Below are 27,430 nucleotides of genomic sequence, written 5' to 3' on the forward strand. Positions count from 1 at the left end.
CACTATTTGCAGATAACATGATACTATATATAGAAAACCCTAAAGACTCCACCAAAAAGCTACTAGAACTGATAAATGAATTCAGTAAGGTCACAGGATACAAAATCAAAGTACAGAAATCTGTTGCATTTCTATACACTAATAATGAAACAGCAGAAAGAGAAATTAAGAAAACAATCCCATTTACAATTTCACCAAAAATAACAAAATATATAGGAAAAACTTAACCAAAGAGGTGAAAGACCTGTACTCTGAAAACATTGATGAAAGAAACTGAAGATGACAAAGAAATAGAAAGATATCCCATGCTCATGAATTGGAAGAATATTGTTAAAATGTCTATACTACTCCAAGCAACCTATGCATTTAATGCAATCCCTATCAAAATATCAAGACTAGGGGCACCTGGGTGGCTTGGTCGGTTAAGCGTCTGACTTCGGCTCAGGTCACGATCTTGCGGTCCGTGAGTTCGAGCCCCGCGTCGGGCTCTGGGCTGACATCTCAGAGCCTGGAGCCCGTTTCAGATTCTGTGTCTCCCTCTCTCTCTGCTCCTCCCCTGTTCATGCTCTGTCTCTCTCTGTCTCAAAAATAAATAAACGTTAAAAAAAAATTAAAAAAAAAAATCAAGACTATTTTTCACAGAACTAGAATAAACAATCCTAAAATTTGTATGAAACCACACACACACACACAAAACCAACCCAAAAAGCTAAAGCAATCTTCAAAAAGAAAAACTGGAGGCATTGCAATTCCAGATTTCAAGTTATATTACAATGCAGTAATAATTCAAATAGTATGTTACTGGCATAAAAAGACACATAGATCCATGGAATACAACAGAAAACCCATAATTATATGGTCAATTAATCTTTGAAAAAGCAGGAAACAATATCCAATGGGAAAAAGTCAGTCTCTTTAACAAATGGTGTTGAGAAAACTGGACTGCCACATGCAAAAGAATGTAACTGGACGACTTTGGCCATACACAAAAATAAACTCAAAATGCATTAAAGACCTGTATGTGAGACCTGAAACCATAAAAATTCTTGAAGGAAGCATGGGCAATAATCTCTCTGACACTGGCCATAGAAACACTTTTCTAGATATGCCCCTTGAGGCAAGGGAAATAAAAACAATAAAAGTTGCTGGGACCACAGCAAACTTAAAAGCTTCTGCACAGCAAAGGAAACAATCAATATAACTAAAAGACAACCCATGGAATGGGAGAAGATATTTGCAAATGACATATCCGATAAAGGGTTAGAATTCAAAATCTATAAAGAACTCCTGCAACTCAACATCCAAAAAACAGACAACTAAAAAATAGGCAGAAGACATGAACAGACATTTCTCCAAAGACAGATGGCCAACAGACACATGAAAAGACGCTCAACATCACACATCATTAGAGAAATGCAAATCAAAACTACAATGAGATATCATCTTACACCTGTCAGAATGGCTAAAATCAAAAACATAAGGAACAGCAAGTGTTGGCAAGGATGCAGAGAAAAAGTAACCCTCTTGCACAGTTGGTGGGAATGCAAATTGGTGCAGCCATTGTGGAAAACATTGTGGAGGTTCCTAAAAATGTTAAATATAGAACTACCCTATGATCCAGTAATCACACTATGGGTATTTACCCACCAAAATACAAAAACACTAATTCAAAGGGATACATGTACCCCTATGTTTACTGCAGCATTATTTACAAGAGCCAAAACATGTAAGCAGCCCAAATGTCCACTGGTAGATGAATGGATAAAGAAGATATGGTATACACACACACACACACACACACACACACACAATGGAATACTATTTAGCAATAAAAAAGAAATAAATCTTTCTGTTTGCAACAACATGGATAGAGCTAGAGAGTATAATGCTAATGAAATAAGCCAGAGTGGGGGGAATACCATATGATGTAATCATGTGTGGAATTTAAGAAACAAAACAAACAAGCAAAGGAAAAAAGAGACAAACCAAGAAACGACTCTTAACTATAGAGAACAAACTGATGGTTACCAGAGGGAGGTGGTGGGGAAACAGAGGAGATAGGGCATGAGGATTAAAGAGTACACTTCTCGTGATGAAACAAAACAAGACAAAACAAAATAAAATGATAAAAAAATTAAAAACAAACAAAAAAAAAAAAGAAGAAAAGAAAGGAACTACCATGAGGCTTTCATGATTTCACTTCCTTTGGCAGGGCCCTACTTCCATGGTTGGAGTAAATGTAAATGAGCCTATGATTAGAAATCTCTCTTTAACTCTTTAAGATATTGCATAATCCACTGACAAGACAATAGCTGCCCAAGAAAAATCTTTACACTTTCTGGCCAAAGTTGCTCTTGGAGATAGGATATTCTTAACATCTTCTAGTTGAACAAATAAGTATCTGCTCTGTGGCCAACACCACCTGCTACATCTGCATTAACACTTCTGGGGAAGTTAAAACTCAGTTACATAAGATCTGAGCAAGGCACTAGGCTTAAAGGGTGACTCCTTCATCAGGGTCTTTCTTTGATTTATTTGAGTTTGATTGGTTTGGATCTTGGGTATCATATTCCAAAGTGCACTCCAAACACTGGTAATTATCCTGATTATAATCAAAATAACTCCCTCATATATTGTACTCTCTCAAACGCTTTACATGCATGTTTGCAGCTGCTAACCACCAAGAAAATGATCTCCCTAATACTGGGACATCATAAAAGGAATGAAAAGAATAACCAACTTACAGGTTGTGAATCTAAAGCCATGACCTATGTATATCACAGGGAATAAGCAAAAAATGCAATGACTTATGGATACCACACAAAGAACCAAGAAAAGCTGCAAGTAATAGCAAAGAGTAGTGCTAATGCCTTAAATTTTTATTGTATCTCTCTAAACTATTATCAAAAGAGGGAAAATATTAAAAAGAAACAAGAGGCCCAAAAAGAAGTCACTTGTACTAAGCCCATGTCACAAAACCAAGGCTTAAGGCCTAACCTAATTGCAGTTTCAGCTTTCTTCAGGAATGTAGTTTTAACTGTCAGTTTGTAATTTTCTGGTTAGCACCAATGAGGTAATCAATCTGCCACATAGACCTTTTTCACTTCCCAAAGAAAGATGAGGTAATCTGATCCTTCCTATCCCATCTTCCTTCTACTTACAAAAGCCTTCCATCTAGTGTAGGTCCTTGGAGCTCCTTTGTATTTGTTAGAAGTGGAATGCTGCCTGATTCATGAGTCACGGAATAAAGCCAAGTAGATCTTCAAATTTACTCACTTGGATTTTTCTTATTTAACAGATATTTCTCCCTTTTCTTATTAGCTTGCATTGCCTTATGCATCCAGTGAATCAACTCTGCAGGAGCTGGATCCACCTCTAGATTTCATTGATAACTTTACCCTTAGTAACTTAGTACAGCACAGCTGCTACCCCATACCATGATTTCACACGTGGCTATCCAAAAAACCAAGATTATTCATGCTCTGCTCTTTCATTTTTTTCTCTTCCCAAACAACATTTTTATGACCAGGACCAAGCTACAAATCCCACTTCTGACACCAATGAAAGGTTCTGATTGCCCAATTCCAGTGTGTGGGTGTGGGTGTGGGCATTCCCCCACATTACCAGGCATTCCACTGAGACTGAGTGTCCTACAATTCAACTTAACTCTGACACTACCTATCTGGAGATAGCATCATATTCCACAGGTAAAGTGCTCAGTCCCACAAGGCTGCCCTTCACTTCAGAGGTCAATTGTAAGTCTGGCTTGTTACCTATAGTTCTGACTGGCCAGCTGTACATCAGAGGTTCCTATGAACCCCTCTTTGGGTTTTAATGATTTGCTAGAGTGATTCACTAAAGTCAGGGGAATATTTTGTTTACTAGATCACTGGTTTATTATAAAAGGATATAAGAGCCAGGTAGAAGATCAGCCTAGGACAGAGCATGGGGAAAGGGTGCAGAGCTTTCAAGCCCTCTTGAAACATGTGAGTCTGCATCTCCACATGTTCACCAACCTGGAAGCACTCAGAACCCTGTCCTTTTGAATTTTTATGGTAGACTCATTGCATAGGCATGGTTGATTAAATCATTGGACACTGGTGATTGATTCAACTTCCCAGCCCCTCTCCCCTTCCAAGGGGTGGGTGGGGGTTGGGGAGTGGGACTGGAATTTCCAACACTCTAATCAGATGGTGTCTCTAGGCAACTACTCACCATCCTTAGATGCAGATCAAAAGTTACCACATTAACATACAAAAGACACCTTTATCACTTTTTTAAAACATTTAATTTACTGTCAAGTCAGCTAACATACAGTGTATACAGCATGCTCTTGGCTTCGGGAATAGGTTTCCATGATTCATCATTTACATACAACACCCAGTGCTCATCCCAACAAGTGCTCTCCCCCAGCCCCCTATCAACCCTCAGTTTGTTCTCTGTATTTAAGAGTCTCTTATGGTTTGCCTCCCTCTCTGTTTGAAACTATTTTTCCCCCTTTTTCCCCCCATGGTGTTCTGTTAAGTTTCTCACATTCTACATATGAGTGAAAACATATGATATGTCTTTCTCTGATTTATTTCACGTGGCATAATATCCTCCAGTTCCATCCACGTTGTTGCAAATGGCAAGGTTTCATTCTTTCTCATTGCTAAGTAGTATTCCATTGTATATATAAACCACATCTTCTTTATCCATTCGTCAGCTGATGGACATTTGGGCTCTTTCCATAATTTGGCTATTGTTGAAAATGCTGCTATAAACATTGGGGTACATGTGCCCCTGTGAATCAGCATGCCTGTGTCCTTTGGATAAATTCCTAGTAGTACTACTGTTGGGTGATAGGGTAATTCCATTTTTAACACTGTTTTCCAGAGCGGCTGCACCAGTTTGCATTCCCACCAACAGTGCAAGAGGGTTCCCATTTCTCCACATCCTTGCCAACATCTGATGTGTCCTGAGTTGTTAATTTTAGCCACTCTGACTGGTGTGAGGTGGTATCTCATTGTGGTTTTGATTTGTATTTCCCTTATGATGAGTGATGTTGAGCAGCTTTTCATGTGTCTGTTGGTCATCTGGATGTCTTTTTTGGAAAAGTGTGTATTCATGTCTTCTACCCATTTCTTCACTGGATTATTTGTTTTTTGGGTATTGAGTTTGATACAGTCTTTATAGATTTTAGATACTAACTCTTTATCCAATATGTCATTTGCAAATATCTTCTCCCATTCTGTCTCAGTTGCCTTTTAGTTTTGTTGATTGTTTCCTTTACAGTGTAGCTTTTTATCTTGATGAAGTCCCAATAGTTCATTTTTTATTTTATTTCCCTTGCCTTTGGAGACATGTCGAATAAGAAGTTGCTGAAGTTAAGATCAAAGAGGTTGTTGCCTGTTTTCTCTTCTGGGGTTTTGATGGTTTCCTGTCTCACATTTAGGTCTTTCATCCATTTTGAGTTTATTTTTGTATATGGTGTAAGAAAGTGGTCTAGTTTCATTCTTCTGCATGTTGCTGTCCAGTTCTCCCAGCATCATTTGCTAAAGAGACTGTCTTTTTTCCACTGGATACTCTTTCCTGCTCTGTCAAAGATTAGTTGGCCATACATCTGTGGGTCCAATTCTGGGTTTTCTATTCTATTCCATTGGTCTATGTGTCAATATAGTATTGGCACAAAAACAGTTTTGGTGATTACAGCTTTGTGACACCTTTATCAGTTTGATCAATTAGGGAATTCCAACAGGTTTCAGGAACTCTGTGCCAGAAATGGGACAAAGATCAAATATATATTTCTTATTATAAATCACAGCATCAAAGTCACAGAATAATGTAATGTTCTAATATGAATCTGGCTGCACTATTACTAAAAAATAGTGATTCATGTATTTTTTTGCTAAAGATTTCTAAAAAACATATTTGTCATTCAGTAACTTTCTCTAAGAATAATAATTACAATTCTGGAGATGTGGGAATTTTCTAAAATCAACCATGGCACCTACTTTTAAGTCTAAAGGTCTTAAAATGAAAAGTACTATACATCATGAAAAGTTTTTTAAGTTTTCTCATCAATTATAAAGTGAGTTGCTTGCTTTTAAAGACTAATGTCTTTCATTAGCAAAATAACTCAATTTCCTCAATACTTTTTCAGAACACATCTTTGATTTCTAGTTGTGGAACTAGATTGAGTCTTTGAATTAATACTTTGCATTTTTATATAGCAACTTTGATGCATGTAAAAACTCTTCAGGAAAAAGATACCAGACCATATATTTCTATTTACAATGCTTTCTTCAAGGGGAAGATGAAATTTGGCTATTTATGAAGATTAAATTCACTACCATTCTATTGCAAACTTATAGCATGGTTCTGGTTATGTGTGTTTTGAGTAGAAGTTAGCTCTAAGAAAGTAATGTGGTAAACAATAATGCCTCAAACTCTCAGACAGCCAACTACATTTAACTATTTTGTGTAATGAAATCATAGGTACAGTTATGACCTATAGAAATGCAAGGCTTATGTGATTATCACTTTTGAGGCATTCATTTAGTACTTTAAGTAACAAACACGAAATTTTGTGTTGTTTCCTTAAGAATTCTGCCCACATAAAAAGATAATAAACCTCTCAATTACTAAGAAATAGATTGGGGTGGGAGAGAGTGAAACTAAAGCAGATATAACAGCGTCTCAAAAAACAGGAATCAAATCCAACTACAATAATGAAACCAGAGGCTTTGATTCTAGAGTGATCAGATTCCTGCTTCACTACAGATTAGAAGTGGCAAATAAAAATCAAAGAAGATATCAAACACTCAAAAAGCATAGCAGAATGGAACCATTTAATGTAGAAACATTTGGTAGTGTTGGTAAAGGTCATTGAGAAGACATGACCATCAGTTGACCCATGAGTGGGACCTGGGCAAGAGAGGCTCCTCCCTCCCTCCCCTGTCCTTGGAATGTGGGTTCCATTTGCCTTTCCCACTCCCAGAGGATGTTCCAAGGACACAGCCTTGAGAAAGTCCTGTGACATTGAGGACACCTGCAGGTATACATGACTGAACCCAGTTAAAGCCTCTATATACGCTTTTTTAAAAAATCACTTAAAAAAATATTTATTTTTGAGAGATTGAGAGAGAGCACAAGTGGGGCAGAGAGAGAGGGGGAGACACAGAATCCAAAGAAGGCTCCAGGCTCTGAGCTGACAGCAGCAAGCCCACCTGATATGGGTCTTAAACTCACAAACTGTGAGATCAGGACCTGAGCTGAAGTTGGATGCTCAATCAACTGAGCCACCCATGCTCCCCTCTATATAAACTTTTAAGATTTGATGGGTGGGTGAAGGAATACACTCTTCTTGCTGCTGCCCAAGACACCCCTTGTATGTAAGTTCCCTTTCTTTATTAAAACTGCCACCTACCAACCTGGAGTGGCCTGCCTCTTTCTGTCCTCTGACAACAGCAGCCATTTTCAGATTTCACCTAGGAAACTAACAAGGTGGTTGCAAACCAAGAGGTAATGCCAAATCTACAAGTCTGAATACCGCAAACATGTCTGCTACATAAGTTGACATGCCAGCAGTCCTTCAAATTCAAAATCAGCACCCAAAGCTAACTAATAATTACTTCAACTCAGGATAATTTTTCATTCACTAAAAACTATTCTATATATGTTGGAAGTAGGCCCAGAACCATGCATTTTATTTAAAAACATATATCCAAAGTTGATAAGGTTTAGGATATTTCTAAAAAATTATGTAAGCTGAAATAAGGGCCTTGAACAAAGCACCCACATATGTGTTGAGTGAAAGAAAAAATTTATTCCTTAAAGGTGTTTAATAGGTAAGGACCTACTATATTATTTACAATAAGTAGTAAAGCACAATAGAGAAAAAGCTGTGATCCTTGGGTTGGGTATGTAACTTTTCTTGATTATATGAACTTTTTGGAAGCACCCTAAAGATTGTAAAACATGTTTATTCACTTAATTTTTATTTTATATTTTAATTTTTTTAATTTAGTTTGAGAGAGAGAGAGAGAACAAGGGTGAGTGCACACTTGGGAAGGAGGGGCAGAGAGAGAGGGAGAGAGAGAATCCCAAGCAGGCTCTGCGCTGTTAGCACAGAATCTGACATGGGGCTCGATCCTATTGAACCATGAGATCATGACTTGAGCCGAAATCAAGAGCCAGACGTTTAACTGACTGAGCCACCCAGGTGCCCCATATTTCCTTAATTTTTAAATAAAATTTTATCTTGGAACATTAAATGAGGGCAGAAAAAACTTGCCAACATTATTTTTTACGTAGAGCAGCTGAAAGTTTAAGTGATTTGAGGAAGCAAAAGAGGAAAACCAAGGTTTTCATGCTATTTTTTTTATCATTCTGCCCTTTTCCCCTACCACTATGCCTTAGACATCTGGAAGCTGATAAGAGTAACTAAGGACTGGCAGTCTCTGCCCCACAGCTATGACTTTACCCTTAAAGTTTCAAAGGCATAGGCACAATTCGTACCACCCTTGGTCCAAGAACTACCTGAAACTAGTTCACTTGCTTATTCTTTAACTTCTCCAGTGACCCTCAAGAGCAAACACTATCAGAAATTCTATCCTTGTTCACTTTTTTTAAATGTTTATTTATTTTTTGAAAGAGATAGAGCACGAGCAGGGGAGGGGCAGAAAGAGAGGGAGACACAGTATCTGAAGCAGGCTCCAGGCTCCGAGCTGTCAGCACAGAGCCCGATGAGGGGCTCGAACTCACGAACTGAGAGATCAGGACCTGAGCTGAAGTCGGACACTCAACAGACTGAAGCACCCAGGCGCCCCACTTGTTCACTTCTTTAAAGCCCAGTACTTAGAATAATATCTGGCTCAAAAACAATTTATGAATACATTATCTAGTTCCCAAGTCAGAAACAAAGAAACATGCTTAATTTCTTCTTCTTTAGCCCCACATTCAAATTGATCATCAAACCCTATAATTATTAAATCCTTATCTCTTGAATATGCCTACTTCTCTTCAGGTCTACAATCCTTACCTAATTTGCCTACATTACTAGCCTACATTACTTCAACTAACTCGTTTCTGTTGTTTTGTTCCTTTTCAATATGTAGAGATACAGCAATCTTTCTAATATGCATGTTAAGCATGTCACTTACCTGTTTAAAATATATTGACTCACCATGGCCCTTAAAGTCCAGACTCCTTAACACAACATACAAGTCCCTTCATGACTGTAATTGTTTTACAGACTTATCTATACTTGTTCCCTTATTATACTGAAAGACTTGCAGTCCTCTGATGAGTTATATCCTCTGTTACCTTGGGGCCTAATCACATACTGCTTTGATGTTCCTGCGATCTCTTCATGGGTCTTCATCTTGGAATGGTTAATTCCTATTCATACTTCAGAACATGGTTTAGCCACCTCCCGAAGAAGCTCTCCCTGACCTGCCCTCTCGACAAAGCTGGTTTAGATGCTCCTTTCTACTCCTCAAGAACAGTGTATTTGCTTGATTTCCCAACTCTATAAGTTCCTCAGGAGTAAGAATTGTGGCTCATTTACCTTTGTCTCTCCAGGGCTCAGTATATTTATTAAATAAATGAATGAACAAATTTTAGTGACCAACTTCACTCCAATTTAAGAATATAATGCTGTAATCTCATTGTTCATTTTTATCACCTGGAACTCTGCATCTCTGAAACTTTGTCTTATTGTACCATCCTGTGACCAAAAACTACCGTCTTTCCAGTGCTCTCACACTTATAAGTAAAAGAAAAGGGGCCTTTGCTTTCTTTATCTGCCAGCCTAGACATGTCAGCAACTTACTCTGAAATAGTTGGGAGGGGGGGTAGTTTTTACACTGTATTTAAATTTTTTTTTTCAACGTTTATTTATTTTTGGGACAGAGAGAGACAGAGCATGAACGGGGGAGGGGCAGAGAGAGAGGGAGACACAGAATCGGAAACAGGCTCCAGGCTCTGAGCCATCAGCCCAGAGCCTGACGCGGGGCTCGAACTCACGGACCGCGAGATTGTGACCTGGCTGAAGTCGGACGCTTAACCGACTGCGCCACCCAGGCGCCCCTACACTGTATTTAAAAAGAATGCTTGCCAATTATTTTGAGACAAATGATTTATGGTGAATGTAAAATATGGCTAAGTATAGCTTTGAGGTTGGCAGCTAGATCAGATCTATGGGCTAAGCCTGTCACTTGTGGGCCACATTATTAGATACCTCCAGTTGGATTTGTCACAGGCACCATGATCTGAACATGTCCAAAACTGATAGGAAATTTTTCCTACTAAACCTGTATGGATGAAAGGCTTGCTAACTGCCTAGTCTCTTGGCCAGAAACTTGGAGTTATCCTAGAATCATCCCTCTACCATATACTTCATATCCAAACACTGGTCAAATCACCTTGAGTTTATGTACCTAACTCACACGCATATCTCCTTGCGTTCCCCACTGCCACAGCCTTATTTTAAGCTTGCATTATCCTGCACCTGGCCTATTCCAATTAGCTCTAAATTAACCCCTGCCTCCAAATGTGCCTTTTCTTCCCACATTGACTTCCTTCATGATAAACACATGGCTTATTAAATATAGAACCATCTATTCTAGTGATTTTCAAGCTAGGGTTCAGGATCTGCCAATTTTGTGCAAGGCTTTTATTTTGATTTTTAATACAGATCTCAGATTATCAGGATGACCATTTATGATGGCATTAATGTCAAGCAATACTCCTTTTAATGACTGAAAGGTAAGGAGGCAAATTTAATATATAAGTGACACATTTGTTCCTCATGAAAGGCAAGTTATATATAGAGCTGTGGTGGGAAAATGGAATCCACTATCCAATGACTGGAATGCAAAAGACCACACTGCATTAATGGTCACTACAAAATTCACACTGATGCAATACAGTTTCCTCAAAACATCATCCATTGCTTAACGTCATATATTTGAATTTTACCTTTCCTATAGTTCTGTTTGCATTTATTTTTACTTTTTAGTTGTATAAAGCTCTAAGTAGTTTATAACTGGTCTTTATGTTTGTACATACTTAAGTACAACAGATGTAGTTTAAGTCAATATTGAATGGTTGTGAGAAATTTCTTTAAAAGTGTTTGAGACATCAAGTTTGAGAAACGAGGATCTACCCATCGAATCATACACATTAAGTTGAGAGTAGCTTGAAATTACATATTTTCTGTGCCATAGGCTAAATTGCCTTTTTAGGTCATTACCACACAAATCTCTGTGAGTGGAATGGAGGCTGTTCCAGTTACTATAGTTGCAAGACAATCCCCAAATTTAGTGATATAAAACAACCATTTATTATGCTCATGAATTCTGTGGGCTGGGAATTTAGACATAACACAGTCATGACATCTTATCTCTGTTACAAGATGTCTGGGGCTTCAAGTAGAAGACTTGGAGCTAGACTACAGATGAAGAAGAAGACTGTAGATGAAGAAGAAGAATGTAGCTAGAAGAAGACTTTCAAGTAGATGACCAGGAGCTAGAATACTGACAGTTTGTTCATTAACACATCTAGAAATTGATGCTACCTGTTGCCTGGGTGCCTCACTTCCTTACCACATAGACCTCTCCATGTCGTCTCTCTTTGTGGGCTAGTTTTGGGTTTCCTATAGAATGGTACCTAAGTTCCAAGGGCAAGAGAGAGAGAGAAAGAACCAGGCAAATACTATCTCTACTGTACTTTATAAGCCAGACTTGGAAGTCATGGATTTTATTCATTAAAAGTTACTCACTCCAATGGAACAGAATCAAGAGCCCAAAAATGAATTCATGCATATTTGGTCAACTAATATTTGACAAGGGGTCCAAGAATACTCAATGGAAAAAAAAAAAAAGCCTTTTGAATAAATGCTGCTGGGAAGACTGTATATTCACATGTAAAAAAATGAAACTAGACTTCTATCTTACAATACTCACAAAATTACCTTAAAACAGATTAAAGACTTAAATATAAGACCTGGAACCATAAAACTTCTAGACAATATAGGAAAAGAGTTCTTTGACATGGGTGTTGGCAATGAAAAACTAGCCGAACTACATACAACAAAAAGGCTACACAGCAAAAGGAACAATCAACAAAATGAAAAGACAATCTAGAATGGGAAAAAATATTTGCAAACCCTATATCTGATAAAAGATTAATATCCCAAATATTTAAAGAATTCATACATCTCAATAATAAAGCAAATAATTCAATTTAAAAATGGTCAAAGGACCTGAACAGGCATTTTTCCAAAGACATAGGAATGGCCAATAGGTACATGAAAAGATGCTCAACATCAATAATTATCAGGGAAATGCAAATCAAAACCACAATAAGACATTACTTCACACCAGTTAATTTTTTTTTTTTCAACGTTTATTTATTTTTGGGACAGAGAGAGACAAAGCATGAACGGGCGAGGGGCAGAGAGAGAGGGAGACACAGAATCGGAAACAGGCTCCAGGCTCTGAGCCATCAGCCCAGAGCCCGACGCAGGGCTCGAACTCACGGACCGTGAGATCGTGACCTGGTTGAAGTCGGACGCTTAACCGACTGCGCCACCCAGGCGCCCCTACTTCACACCAGTTAAAACAGGTTGCATCAAAAAGATAAGAGATAACAAACAGTGGCAAGGATGTAGAAAAAAAGGAACGCTTGTGCCCTCTTAGTGGGACTGTAAATTGGTACAGTCATGATGAAATACAGTACAGAAGTTCCTTAAAATACTAAAAATAGAATTACCATATGAGCCACCAATTCCACTTCTGGAAATATATGTGAAGGAAATGAAAACACTGTTGAAGAGATACCTCCATCTCCATGTTCATAGCAGCATTATTTACAACCGCCAAGGAAGGCATGTGAACTTAAGTACGTCTCCATGACCAGATAAACGGATAAAGAAAGTGACATATTATATACATACAATATGGAATATTATTCATCCATAAAAAAGAGGTAATCCTGACATTTGTGACTGAGACCATTATGTTAGGTGAAATAAATCACAGAAAGACAAATAATGTATGATCTTACTTATATGTGCAATCTTAAACAAAACAAACTCAGGGCGCCTGGGTGGCTCAGTCAGTTAGGCTTCCAACTCTTGATTTTGGCTCAGGCCATGGCCTCACAGTTTCATGAGTTCAAGCCCCATGACGGGCTCTGTGCTGACAGTGTGGAGGCTGCTTGGGATTTTCTCTCTCTCTCTGTCTCTCTGCCCCTTCTCCGTGTGCTCTCTCTCTCAAAATAAATAAATATTTAAAACAAACAAACAAAGGGAAATATCTTAGCCTGTTAAGGTTGCTATAACAAAATATCACAGATTGGGTGGTTTATAAACAACAAATAATAAACAACAAACATTTATTTCTCACTGTTCTAGAGGCTGGAAATCAGAACAGGGTGCCAGTATGATAGAGTGAGCAACTTCTTTGAGTCACAAACTTCTCACTGTACCCCCGCAAGGCAAAAAAGGCCAGGGAGCTCTCTGAAGCCTCTTTCATAAGGGCACTAATACACTAAATTCTCCAAACAAAAGACATAGAATGGCTGAATGGATAAAAATAAAACAAAACAAGATTCATTTATATACTGCTTACAAGTCAAATGTAAAGACATACACAGACTAAAAGTGGAAAGATGCAAAAGATATTCCAAGCAAATGGAAACCAAAAGAAAGCTGTGGTAGATACACTTTTAACAGACAAAATAGACTTTATTAAAGACTAATAAGAGATAAAGAAGGGCATTACATACTGATAAAAGGGGTTAATCCATCAAGAGGATATAACGTTTATAAATATTTATGCACCCAATATAGTAGCACCCAATTAATAAAGCAAATATTAACATATCTAAAGGAAGACACGGCATTACAAAAATAGTAGGGGACTTGAATACTCTGCTTATATCAATGAATAAATCACCCAGACAGAAAAATCAATAAGGAAACATCAGCCTTAAATGACGTTAGACCAGATGGACTTAACAGACATATACAGAACAGAACATCCAAAAGCAACAGAATGCATGTTCTTGTCAAGCGCACATAGAACATTCTTCAGGACAGATCATGTGTTAGTCCACAGAATACATCTTAATTTTTTTTTTTTTAAGTAGGCTTCATCCCCATTGTGGAGCCCAACAAAGGGCTTGATTGAACTCATGACCCTGTGCTCAAGACCTGGGCTGAGATCAAGAGTCGGATACTTAACCAACTGAGCCACCCAGGCACCCCAACACAAATTTAAAAAGATTGAAATCATATCAAGCATCTTTCCTGATGACAATGGTATAAAACTAGAAATCAGTTACAAGCACAAAATGAAAAAATTCACAAATATACAGAAATTAAACAATATGCCACTGAATAATCAATGTATTAAAGAAAATAAAAGAGAAATAAAAAACATATTGATTGTACACTGAAGGAAACCATCAACAAAATTAAAAAGGAACCTACTGAATGGGAGAAGAGATCAATAAATGATATATCCAATAAAGGATTAATTCAACATATATAAAGAACTCCGACATCCAATACCAAACAAACAAACAAACAAACAAACAAACAATATCATTAAAAAATGGGCAGAGGACCTAGACATTTTTCCAAAGAAGACATATAGATGGTTGATATAAAAAGATGCTCAGGGTGCCTGGGTGCCTCAGGGTGCTGTGCTAACAGCTCAGAGCCTGGAGCCTGCTTCAGATTCTGTGTCTCCCTCTCTCTCTTCCTCTCCCCTGCTTGCACTCTGTCTCTGTCTCTCTCTCAAAAATAAATAATAAACATTAAAACATAAATAAATAAAAAGATGTTCAACATCACTAATCATCAGGGAAATGAAAATCAAAACCATAATGAGCTAGCCCCTCGCATCTGTCAGAATGTGTCAAAAGACAATAACGAGTGTTGGTAAGGATGTGGAAGAAAAGGGAACCCTTGTGTACTATTGGTGGAATGTAAACTGGTATAGCTATTATGGAAAACAATATGGAAGTTCCTCAAAAAATTTTAAAAAAAAATACCATACAATACAGCAGTTTCACTTCTGGGTATTTACCCAAAGAAAACAAAAACACTAATTTGAAAATATATATGCACCCCTATGTTCAATGCATCATTATTTACAACAGTCAAGATACGGAAGCTCCCCAAGTGTCCATCAATGGATAAATGGATAAAGAAAGTGTGGTATTATATATACAATGGAGTATTACTCAGCCATAAGAATGAATGAAATCTTGCATTTATGCCAAATGGTTAGACCTACAGGGTATTCTGATAAGTGAAATAAGTCAGACAAAACCAAATGCTATATGATTTCACTTATATGTGGAATCTAAAAAAACAATCAAAACAGAAACAGACTCAAATACAGAGAACAAACTGGTGGTTGTTGGGGGTAAAGAGATGGGCAAAATAGGCAAAGGAGATTAAGAAGTACAAACTTCCAGTTATAAAATAAGTCAGTCATAGGGATGTAAAATATAGCATAGAGAATATAGTCAATAATGTAATAATTTTTTATGGTGACATGGTAACTATATTCGTTGTTTTGAGCATTTTCACAATGTATATAAATGTTGAATCATTATATTATATGCCTGAAATTAATATTGTATGTCAACTATACTTCAATTAAAAGTAAATTAATTTAAATAATATCTTGAAACAAATGAAAATACAACATCAAAATTTATGGGATGCAGTATAAAGTGCTTCTAAGAGGAAAGTTCACAGTGATAATTGCCTACCTCAAGAAATGAGAGGCCCCTGAGTGGCTCAGTTAGTTGAGCATCTGACTCTTGATTTAGACTCAGGTCATGATCCCAGGGTCATGGGATCAAGCCCAGGTGTCGGGCTCTGCACTGAGCATGGGGTCTGCTTGAGATTCTCTCCCCCACTTTCTCTCTCCGCCTCTCTCCCCCCTCCCCCACCCTTCTTCCCCTCTCACAATCTCTTGTTCTCTCTCTCAAAAAAAAAAAAGACAAATCTCAAATAAACAATCTAAGTTTATACCTCAAGGAACTAGAAAAAGAACAAAGCCCAAAGTTAGCAGAAGGAAGGAAATAAGAAAAACCACAACAGAAATAAATGAAATATAAAGTAAAAAGACAATACAGAAGATCAATGAAACTAAGAACTGGTTCTTTGAAAAGATAAATGAAATTGACAAACCTTGGGGCACCTGGGTGGCTCAGTCGGTTGAGCGTCCGACTTCGGCTCAGGTCATGATCTCGCAGTCCGTGAGTTCGAGCCCCGCGTCGGGCTCTGTGCTAACAGCTCAGAGCCTGGAGCCTGTTTCAGATTCTGTGTCTCCTTCTCTCTCTGACCCTCCCCCATTCATGCTCTGTCTCTCTCTGTCTCAAAAATAAAAATAAAATAAAATAAAATAAAATAAAATAAAATAAAATAAAATAAAATAAAATAAAATAAATTGACAAACCTTTAGCTAGACTCACCAAGCAAAAAAGGAAGAGGACGTACATAAAATAAAATCAGAAAGAGATGTTACAAATGATATCACAGAAATACAAAGGATCATAAGAGACTACAATATCTGAATGATTATATGCCAACAAATTTGACAATCTAGAAGAAATGGATAAATTCCTAGAAACATATACCCTACCAAGACTGAATCACGAAAAAATAGAAAATCTCAACAGACCAATCACTAGTAAGGAGGTTGACTCAGTAATCAAAAGCCTTCCAAGAAACAAAAATCCTGGACAGTTTCACTGGGGAATTCTACCAACATTCAAAGAAGAATTAATACCAATTTTTCTCAAACTACCAAAAAAGAGGAGGGAACTCTTCCAAACTCATTTTATGAGACTAGCATTACCCTGAAACTGAAACCAGACAAGGACACCACAAGAAAATTACAGGCCAATATCTCTGCTGAACATAAGGAAAAATTCTCTACAAAATGTTAGCAAATTAAATTCAAAAATACATTAAAAAAAGCATACACCCAGATCAAGTGAGACCTATTCCAGCAATGTAAGCATGGTTCAACATCTGCAAAATCAATGTGATACAACAAATTAACAAAATGAAATAGAAAAATCATATGATCATCTAGATAATGCAGATGGAGAAAAAGCATTTGACAAAAATTCAACACCCACTTATGATAAAAATTCTCAAAGTGAGTAGAGAGGAAACACATGTCAACATAATAAAGGCCATATATGACAGGCCCACAGCTAATATCATACTCAACACTGAAAAGTTGAAAGCTTTCCCACTAAGATCAGGAACAAAACAAGGATGCTTATTTCTCTTGCCACTTTTATTAAACATAATATTGGAAGTCCAAGCTGGAACAATTAGTTAAGAAAAAGAAAGCCAAGTTGGAAAGGAAGAAATGAAACCGTCACTATCAAGACATGATATTATATATAGAAAACACTGAAGACCCCACCAAAAAAAGCATTGGAATAAACGAATTCAGTCAAGTTGCAGGATATAAAGTTAATATACAGAAATCTGTTGTGTTTCTATACAATAATGAACTACCAGAACGAGAAATTAAAAAACAGTCTCATTTACAACTGCATCAAAAAGAATAAAAACCTAGGAATAAATTTAACCAAGGAAATGAGAGACTTGTATGCTGAAAACTATAAGACATTAATGAAAGGAAATGGAAGACACAAATAAATGGAAAGATATTTTGCCCTCATGGATTGGAAGAATAATGTTAAAATGTCTATACTACTCAAAGCAAACTATAGACTCAACGCAATCTATATCAAAATTCCAATGGCACATTTCACAGAAGTAGAACAAACAAACCTAAAATTTGTATGGAGCTACAAAGGGCCTTAAATAGCCAAAGCAATCTTGAGAAAGAACAAAACTGGAGGCATCACATTCCCTGATTTCAAACTAAATTACAAAGCTGTAAATAATCAAAACAGTATGTTATTCACATAAAAACAGATACATAGATCAATGGAAAGACTAGAAAGCCCTGAAATAAACCTATGCATATATGGTCAATAAATTTATAACAAAAGATCCAAGAATATACAACGGGGAAAGGACAGTCACTCCAATAAATGGTGTTAGCACACCTGGACAGCCACATGCAAGTGAATGACACTGGTCCACTATCTTACAGCATACACAAAAAATTAACTTAAAATGCATTAAAGACTTGAACATAAGACCTGAAACCATGTAACTCTAGAAGAAAACATAAGTGGTAAGCTCCTTAACACCAGTCTTAGTGATGATTTTTTTTAGATCTGACACCAAAAGCAAAAGCAACAAACTCTCAAATAAGCTAAAAAGCTTCTGCAGAGCAAAGGAATCCAACAACAAAATGAAAAGGCAACCTACTGGATGAGAGAAAATATTTGCAATAATATCCTTTTTAAGGGATTAATATCCAAAATATACAAAGAAGTCCTATAACTCAATAGCAAAAACCAAAACCAAAACCAAACAAAAAAACCCACACACACAAACAAAAAAACAAAACAATCTAAGGGCACTAATTCCATTCATGAAAACTCCACTCTCATGATCTAATTAATCACCTTCCAAAGATCCTACCTCCTAAAAACATTAACTTGGACATTAGGTTTTCAACATATGGATTTTGGGGGACACAAACATGTAGACCACAGAAGAGGAATTAGACTCCACCTTTTAATGGGAGGGGTATCAAAGTTTCGCAACAGCATGTGGGATAAAAAAACACTGTTGTGGGTATTCCTCGAAAATATGCCGCAGAGGCTATATGAAGATGTAGAATCCTTATTCCCAGACATCTTTCAGTTATACATTTTATATCTGCCCTGTTAATTCTAAACACCTTTAGAGAAACTAATACATACTGCCTATTATGCACCAGGCACTGTTAAAGGCACTATAATGTGTTTTTGCTATATTAAGATTATTCAATTCTGCTGTAAAAATTGAAAGAAACTAAGTGTGGGAGCAACTGGCTTGTAAAACATAAGAAGATTCATAAGATATGTTAAGTATAAACAGTAGAGGGGTGCCTGGGTGGCTCAGTTGGTTGTGTCTGACTCTTCATTTTGGCTCTTGTCGTGATCTCATGGTTCCTGAGATTAAGCCCAGGCTCTACACTGACAGTGTTGAGACTGCTTGTGATTCTCTCTCTCTCCCCCTCTCTGCCCCTACCCTGCTCATTCACTCTTTCAAAATAAATTAAAAAGATTTTTTTAAAAGGATAAATAGTAAATATGTTTTTAACCTATGAGGCATGTTACAGACAAAATATGTTGAACATAGATAAAAATAATGGAAGAAATGAATGTCACAGACAGAAATGGCTGGAAGGAAGGGCGCCTGGGTGGCTCAGTTGGTTAAGTATCCGATTTCAGCTCAGGTCATGATCTCACAGTTCATGGGTTCCAGCCCCTCATCAGGCTCTGTGCTGACAGCTCAGAGCCTGGAGCCTGCTTCTGTGTCTCCCTCTCTCTCTGCCCCTCCCCTGCTCATGTGTTGTTTGTCTCTCTCTCAAAAATAAATACAAATGTTAAAAAAAAATTTTTTAAAGAAATGGCTGGAAGGAGTAAGTAGATCTTAAATATTCATAAGGTAAAGATCATGTCACTTTCTAGATTGACAACTATCTTATCCCTAAATCAGCCACCAATTGGTGACATCCATTTTGGCCCCACAAGGGCTCTTCTCAAGAAACACAGATAAAACTCAGCTGATCAGCAGGTTAATTTATGGCAAGTTACACCTGTGAGCAGGTCTACCTGCTCCTGCATCTTTCCAAAAGAGCATGTGTTGACTTCATCTTCTGTCTGTTGAGATCCCTTCCTAATCCTTAACTCTGTTCTTAATAACTTCACCACCCGTCAGGAAAGCTGATGCAGCAAGGCCAGGATATATGAACATTGAGGAACATTCAGATTTGGATTGTAAGGTCTTTCCTTCCACTCCTTCCCTTCCCCATACCCTGTTTTAAATAGGTTAGCTACCTCGTCTCTTTCCCCTTGATGTAGGTTTTAAATTAATAAACTGTGTAATTCAAGCAATTCAGTTTGACCTCAACCTTTCTGTTCCATGACCTCTAGGATGGCCTGATTAGTAGCATAAGTGTGCTTGGAAGCTACCACTGTAATTTCCCACCCCATGAAGAGCTTTACAAGTGAAGTATTATTAAATTCACACAACAATCTTATTAGGAAGGAATTATTACTCTCATCCTACAGGTGAGGACACTGAGTCTCACAGAGGCTAAGTAACTTGTCCAAGGTAGCACAGCTAATAAGTGGGGGAGCTAGAACTCATGCCCACGATGATAGAGCTCCAGGATCCACTTTCTTTTTCACTAAGCTCATTCATTTTTGTATCTTCAATAGCAAATACGATGACTGACCTAAAGTAGACATATTGTTTGATAACCTTAATTAAATGATAGAATCCTTGCTCTTAATTTATTTGCCATATGGCCAATGAGAAATTATCTGAGCTCCTTAAGACTCGGGGGTGCCTCACAAAATTTAGCTATTATTTAAAGTCAATATATGTAAAAACTTTTCCTTAGCGCCTGACCCCTAGTAATTGCCTGAAAAAGGATACCCCTCATCCCCGACTCTAGGGCAGGTTTTAGAAAGAGCTGTCCGGGGTGGCTCAGTCCCTTAAGCTTCTGACTCTGGCTCAGGGCATGATCTCACGGTTTGTGGGTTCAAGCCCCACATCAGGCTCTGTGCTGACAGCTCAGAGCCTGGAGCCTGCCTCAGATTCTGAGTCTCCCTCTCTCTGCCCCTTCCCAGCTCATGCTCTCTCTTTCAAAAACAAATAGTAAACATGAAAGAAAGAAAGAAAGAAAGAAAGAAAGAAAGAAAGAAAGAACGAAAGAAAGGGCGAGCTGTGAGGCATTTTCCAAGCTTCATCTTCTATCCCATCTACCATACTCCACATGGCTATCCACAGAACAGGCGCATGTTCTTTGTGGTTCAAGGCTCCCTCCACATGTCAGCTTCAAGCTACTTCATCTCTTTTCACCTCGCCTTTATTTGCTAGACCAAACCATGCTTTCTTCCGGTCGTAGCTCTCAGATTCGTCCCCCTGAGAGATGGGCAGGAGTCCTTCAATCACACTGTCGTGGCTGTCAGCACAGCGCCTGCCGCCCACGCCCCGGGGAGGGGGAACCTCGTCTCCCCACTACTTCAACTTTTCAGCCTTGAAGATATCACTCAGGGAGGCGGGGCAGCCCGCCGCTCTCTAGTTAATCAACCCTAGTGAGGTCTCCGGAGGCCGCGCGGCTGCATCTGCAGGAGGAGGGGCACGGCTGTACCCGCCTCACGCCGAGGTCCCGAAGATCAAGGGACTGCCTCACCACCGCGCTCAGCATAACGCCCCCTTGGTGAGAGCCCAACAGCCGCTTCCAAACGCTCAGTTTGTTGAAACAATTTCACAGGGCTTCCACAACGTCTCCCCGAATTGAGTCCTTTTCCTCCTCCTCCTCCTCACTCTCAAGCCCCACCTACCCCATCCACAAACACACTTTTCCCTCAACCGCTTCTTTTCGGTTGCCGAAATACGAAACAAGACAGCCCTTCCTCCTCGTTAATTTTTTAACGGTGCGGTTTTCTTTTTAAGCCAATAGTGTGGCTTTGCCCAACACCGCTTCACACACGAATAGCGTTTGCTCCTCATCTCCTCCAGCGAGTGGTCTTACCGCCCCCCCGGCAGTCTCTCAGGACAGGCCGACTTAGCGCGACATACCGTGTTTCTGAGGCAAGGCGAGAGCTAGCTGGAGAATCCGGGCCGGGAGAGGTAACCAGGCGCGTCGGGGCACCTCCGGGACCAGGGAGTAGAGCCCGGACCCCGCCAGGCGGGCGGGGCCGAAAGCCGCAGGCCGAATCCCTCACGCCGCGAGAGAGTAGGCGAGGCCCGCGGGTTCCGGGCTGGTTCTGCTGGGGGCCGGCGGGAGGCGGAGCCGGGAGGTCGGTGGGCGGGGCCTCCTGGAGCGGGCGGGGCCTCGAGACGGGGGAGGCGGGGACGGCAGGCGCTGGGAGTCCCTCACTGGGCAGGCGGGAGGCGGGGTCCGCGCAACGGTTGGTGCGGGGTTGGTCGAGGCCGAGAGATGTCCGCAGGCCGCAAGCGAGAGGCGGGGCCGGCCGGAGTAGGCGGGTCCCTGAGGCCCGGAGGCCGGGCCAGGCGGGTGCAGGGGGAGTTGTTCAATCGGCCGGCGAGAAAGCGGAGCCGACGGGAGTGGGAGGGGTCTGTGCAGCAGGAGGCGGGGCGGACTCAGTGGGCCAGTGGGCCACCTGGGTCCTGTCAGAGTTGGAGGTGGTCCGCTGCTCTTGGTTCGTTCCTTCAGCTCCCGTAGCTCTGGCGGAATCTGCGCGATGGGTGACCCGGAAAGGCCGGAAGCGTCCAGGCCCGAGCTGGGTGAGGTAAATGTTGTTGCCGTTCCCTGTCCCGCCCCACAGTCACGCCTGGCCTTTAGGTTGCAAATTGCAGCGGGGACCTGCAAGGTGCAGGACAGCTGTAGGAAATTTTACCCATTGTGGTCGGCAATCCGGTGCAGGCCCGGCCGCGAGCCCTCGCCGCAGCCTGGTTTCGTGGTTGTGAGTGCCCGGGAGGCCGTCCCAGGGGAGGAGTGAAGAGGGAGCCGGGTTTCTGCTCCGCTGCTCTGCTCCGGAGCCAGCCAAGGGCAACGCTCTGAGGTTTCAGGCCAGGCCGAGGAGCCCCACCCCCCCAATCCTTGCATGTCTGGAGCTCTGGCTAAGGAAACCCAGGCAAGGAACGAAGACAGGTAGAACTACTGGAGAAATGCATCCCATCTCTGGGATGGTTAAAAGGAGTGGGAGGACGCATGCAGAAATTGACACAGGTGGATGGGGTGGTGATGATAAGTAGAAGGGCGACGCGAAATCCTCACAATGAAAAACCTCAGGTTAGGAGGCCAGATTTGCTCAGACTGGGCCACTTAACTAGCTGTGACTCTATGAGGTGTCAGTTTCCATTTATACAGTGGAAGTGATACTTCTCTCACAGAGGATTAAGTAAAAGGCTTTATGCAAAGTGCCAGGGAAATTGTGGGTGCCTCACAAAACCTAAGTTAACATGTTTATCTTCTGCTTCTATAATAAAAGTACATAATAACAGTAAATCTATTAGACTGTTGTAAGGTAGTTAAAATTGTTGCTTTATAATTTTTGTACCCTGTTACTTTACAAATACTTGTAAACCATTTGTGTCCAAGAGAAATAACTTTTTGCATTTATCTTGAACCTGTTGCTGTGTGTGGTATCTTCAAGTTTCAGCTTACAGAGACTCATACTTCGTCCTACATTTCTTTAGAAAGTTGTAGAGTCCAGATTTGGGGTTTTATTTTATTTGATTTTGATTGTGTAAACACTTAGTAACTAATTCACAACTTGTAAATATTCCTTAAACTCTTTCTTGTCCCTTTGAAACAAATACATTGAGTACCAATATCCCCACTCCAAAAGGACAATTCAGGGTTTTCTTTTCGTGCTAATGGCACCAGCAATGATTCAGACTTAAGACCTAGAAGTTAACTTTTGTTTATTATCCCTTTCTCAATGACACAGGCCCACAAAGACAGAAGCAGAACTTTAGCTCTGGAATGAATTCTAGTGAGCATCTGGTCCAAAAGTTTTTAACTTGAGATGCCGGGATGCCTTAAGCACTCTGTTTCTCTAGATATGATGGTGTAGCATGGGCCACCTGCATTAGAATCAACTGGAGTTGTAAAAAGTATAAATTACAGGGCCTACATTCCAGACACAGTAAATCAAAATCTCTTAGGATGGATTTGGGCCTGCATTTTTAACAAGTACTTCAGGTGATTCTGGTTCACATATTTTAAGAAACACTGCCTTAAAGCATTCATAGATGGGCTTGCAGGGGGTTTATGAATCAATCTCCTGGAGTTTATAGATTTTGTATGTGCATATATGAATCTCCTGAGAAAGAGGTCCTTGGCTTTCATCAATTTCTCAAAGTGAACTATCATTAATCCAATTGATAGTACTGTTTTCAAGGTAAGAAAGTTTAGGCCAGAAAAGGTAAATGACATACCCAGGACCATATGACTGAATAGTGGAGCAGGGCTTAAAACCAAGTTCTTGCTTGTGGGCCAGTATTCTGTTTTGTCAGATCTGGTGGGAATAGAAAAATGAAAATGAAAGTGACACCTGGGCAAATACAAATAGTATATGACTACATCAGCATCCAAATAGTTGTCTTCACTCAATCTTCTCCAGGCCAAGGCTAACAAGTGAAAGTGGTGGGATTGGGGCTGTTTGGGAGGGAGGGGCCTGATAGCATGCCAGCCTAGACCAGTGAATGGTGAGGACTAGCTGGGGAATCTGCCCTGGCATGTCCTGTTGTGATGAAGTGACCAGAAACTAAGGCAGGCATGCCAGCCTAGAGGTGAGGAATGGTGAATGGTGAATGGTGAGGACTAGCTGGGGAATCTGCCCTGGCATGTCCTGTTGTGATGAAGTGACCAGAAACTAAGGCAGGCAGGATCTAGGGTCACCATTCTGGATGCGACCATAGAATGTTGCCAAGGAATGCCCGTGTGGAACTTTATTTCAGGGTTTTATCACTTCATACCTGTGCAGCTACAACAAATTGTCTACCTTCAGTCTTACCCACTGTTTAATCCTTTTTTTTTTTTTTAACCATTACTAAATTAATCCTTCACTAAACCAGTGCCTCTATGTCACTCCTCCCAAGTAAAAATTCTTGAGAGGGTTCCGATTCGCATCAAAAATGCCCGATCCCTTAGGCTGGCAAAGCCCTTATAAGCAGCTTTTTCATGCTAACCACCACATCTTAACTCAGGCTGCCTTTTGCACCTTTGAGATCAATACCACAGTTGCTACCAACATCTAGGTTTTTTTTTTCTTTTCCAGCTCATTCTGCACATAGGTATCCAATGAATCCTCCTCATGCCACTCCTATTCATGTTAATTTATATTCAGAAACTCTCCATGACCACCCACAGGAATGATTTTCAAACTGCCCCACAATAAATGCCAGTCCCTGGGGGCTAGAGAGCAAGTGGTGAGAGTTGGAATATGAACCTCTCAGTCCCCCACATGTTCGAAAATCTTTGGCCCACACAATTAATTCCTAACCTCTTAACCTGATTGATATCCAGAGTGTGGATCCTTTACAGTTCTCTGTTTCATCTGTTGACAGAGCATGGCTTTAGCCAAATCAGATCACTTCTGTCTTTGCTTTTGATTGTCCTACATTCGTCTCAGCCACTTTTAATCCCAGCTGGCTCCTCTTCCATCTGTCCTTTCAATGTCTGCGTTTTCTAGGCAGTATCCTCAGCCATGCTGCTTCTCTAGATGTTCTCCCAGGATAATCCCTTTGGTGACTACTAATGGGATAGGTCACCACCACTCCTCTGCCGCAGTGTTATATTTTTAGTTGCCTTCTGGATATCTTCAAATTGAACAAATTATGTTTTTTATTGACCAAGTTGACCTTTTAAAAACTATTGTGTTTGTAACTCTTTATTGTTGTTATGGCTCGGGTCTGTGGGGGAGTTCATTCAAATTAAGCTTTTGTTAAACATCTAATGTGAGAAGCAAGAGTTTTTGTCTGATTTATTCAGTTATTCTCCAGATGCTGAACACTTTCTCTGTCTCTCATTTCTTGTTATGATCATCCAGTTGCTGGACCCATCAAGGGCATCTTCAACTCTTCCTTATCCTGTTACCTAAAATCCAAAATTTTAACAAGAATGATTAATTCTACTTCTGACTGTCTCTTTTGTTTGTTTTTTAATTTTATTTTTTATTTTTTAAAATTACATCCAAATTAGCATATAGTGCAACAATGATTTCAGGAGTAGATTCCTTAGGGCCCCTTACCCATTTAGCCCATCCCCCCTCCCACAACCCCTCCAGTAACCCTCAGTTTGTTCTCTATATTTGTGAGTCTCTTCTGTTTTGTCCCCCTCCCTGTTTTTATATTATTTTTGTTTCCCTTTCCTTATGTTCATCTGTTTTTTCTCTTAAAGTCCTCATATGAGTGAAGTCTTAGGATTTTTGTCTTTCTCTGACTGACTAATTTCACTTAGCATAATACCCTCCAGTTCCATCCACGTAGTTGCAAATGGCAAGATTTCATTCTTTTTGATTGCCGAGTAATACTCCATTGTCTGTATATACCACACCTTCTTTATCCATTCATCCATCGATGGACATTTGGGCTCTTTCCATACTTTGGCTATTGTTGATAGTGCTGCTGTAAACATGGGGGTGCACGTGTCCCTTCGAAACAGCACACCTGTATCCCTTGGATAAATGCCTGGTAGTGCAATGGCTGGGTCCTAGGGTAGTTCTATTTTTAGTTTTTTGAGGAACCTCCATACTGTTTTCCAGAGTGGCTACACCAGCTTGCATTCCCACTGACTGTCTCTTAAAGCAGTCTTCTTTTGTGTTTCTACTGCTGGTACCCTAGTTCAGGCAGGATATGGGTAGGGTAATAATCTTTAAATTGTTCTCTCCACCTGCAATTTCTCTTCTAATATGACCACATTTCTGGAAAAGTGATCTTAAAAGACAGACCTGATTATGTCTCTTGTCTAATTAAAAACTTTCTAAGTCTTGGGGCACCTGGGTGGCTTAGTCAGTTGAGCGTCTGACTTTGGCTCAGGTCATGATCTCACGGTTCTTGAGTTCAAGCCCCACGTCAGGCTCTGTGCTAACGGCTCAGAGCCTGGAGCCTGCTTCAGATTCTGTGTCTTCCTCTTTCTCTGCCCCTCCCCACCCCAACAATAAGTAAACATTAAAAAAAAAAAAAGGGATTTATAAACTTTCTAAGTCTCCTAATAGTGTATGTGATAGAGGACAGATGCTAAAGTGTTATATATCAAAACAGAACACTTTCAACATTTTTTGAAAACCAGCATCTTAATAGCCATTTAACATGCAAAATACATACCTACCTTAACTTCAGATAAAGCTTAGAGACAAAGTATACATTTTAAAAGTGAAAAGTTAAAATTTTTTGCTTGTTTCATTTCAGCAGAATGATGACTTTGAGGTAAAAAAGAAAGTGTCAAAACAGTTGTATCAAAATGACTATAGAAAAACCACTGTGGCAAAATTCATATATATTTATACTGACAGCCCTCTTCCCATGGCTTTAATACCTGACCGTATTTTCCAAACAAAATTGTAAGCCCAACACTAATAGATAAAATCCACCTTTGTTTTATTAGTATAAGTTTACTTAAGTTAATGTATAGAACATTACTTATAAAATCAATTAATAGAATAGTGAGGCTGTTTTGATGAACCCATCATTTTGAATTGGGGTACAGATGGTAAGTGAAGATTTATATCAAACTTAGCAAACAATTTCTTTGCATATATATCACAAGTTGTGTGTTTTGTTTTTTTTTAA

At 39.6% G+C, this 27,430-nt stretch overlaps 1 protein-coding gene and 1 long non-coding RNA gene across 2 annotated transcripts in view; one reads left to right on the forward strand and one right to left on the reverse strand.

The window, feature by feature from the left end:
- Nucleotides 1–22,288: 22,288 nt before the first annotated feature.
- Nucleotides 22,289–27,430, forward strand: part of RRM2B (ribonucleotide reductase regulatory TP53 inducible subunit M2B) — a 37,434-nt gene continuing 32,292 nt past the window's right edge. The window contains exon 1 of the mRNA XM_086695601.1: nt 22,289–22,417. The gene's annotated coding sequence lies outside the window, so the exon portion shown is untranslated. The remainder of the gene's footprint in view (nt 22,418–27,430) is intronic.
- LOC147571937 (uncharacterized) overlaps nt 24,900–27,430 on the reverse strand; it is a 65,638-nt gene continuing 63,107 nt past the window's right edge. Inside the window, exon 5 of the long non-coding RNA XR_015246816.1 lies at nt 24,900–25,736. This is a non-coding gene — a long non-coding RNA (uncharacterized LOC147571937). The remainder of the gene's footprint in view (nt 25,737–27,430) is intronic.

The sequence above is a fragment of the Puma concolor genome, chromosome F2 (genome assembly GCF_028749965.1).
Source record: "Puma concolor isolate L17-30 chromosome F2, mPumCon1.1.hap2, whole genome shotgun sequence".
Classification (NCBI taxonomy): domain Eukaryota; kingdom Metazoa; phylum Chordata; class Mammalia; order Carnivora; family Felidae; genus Puma; species Puma concolor.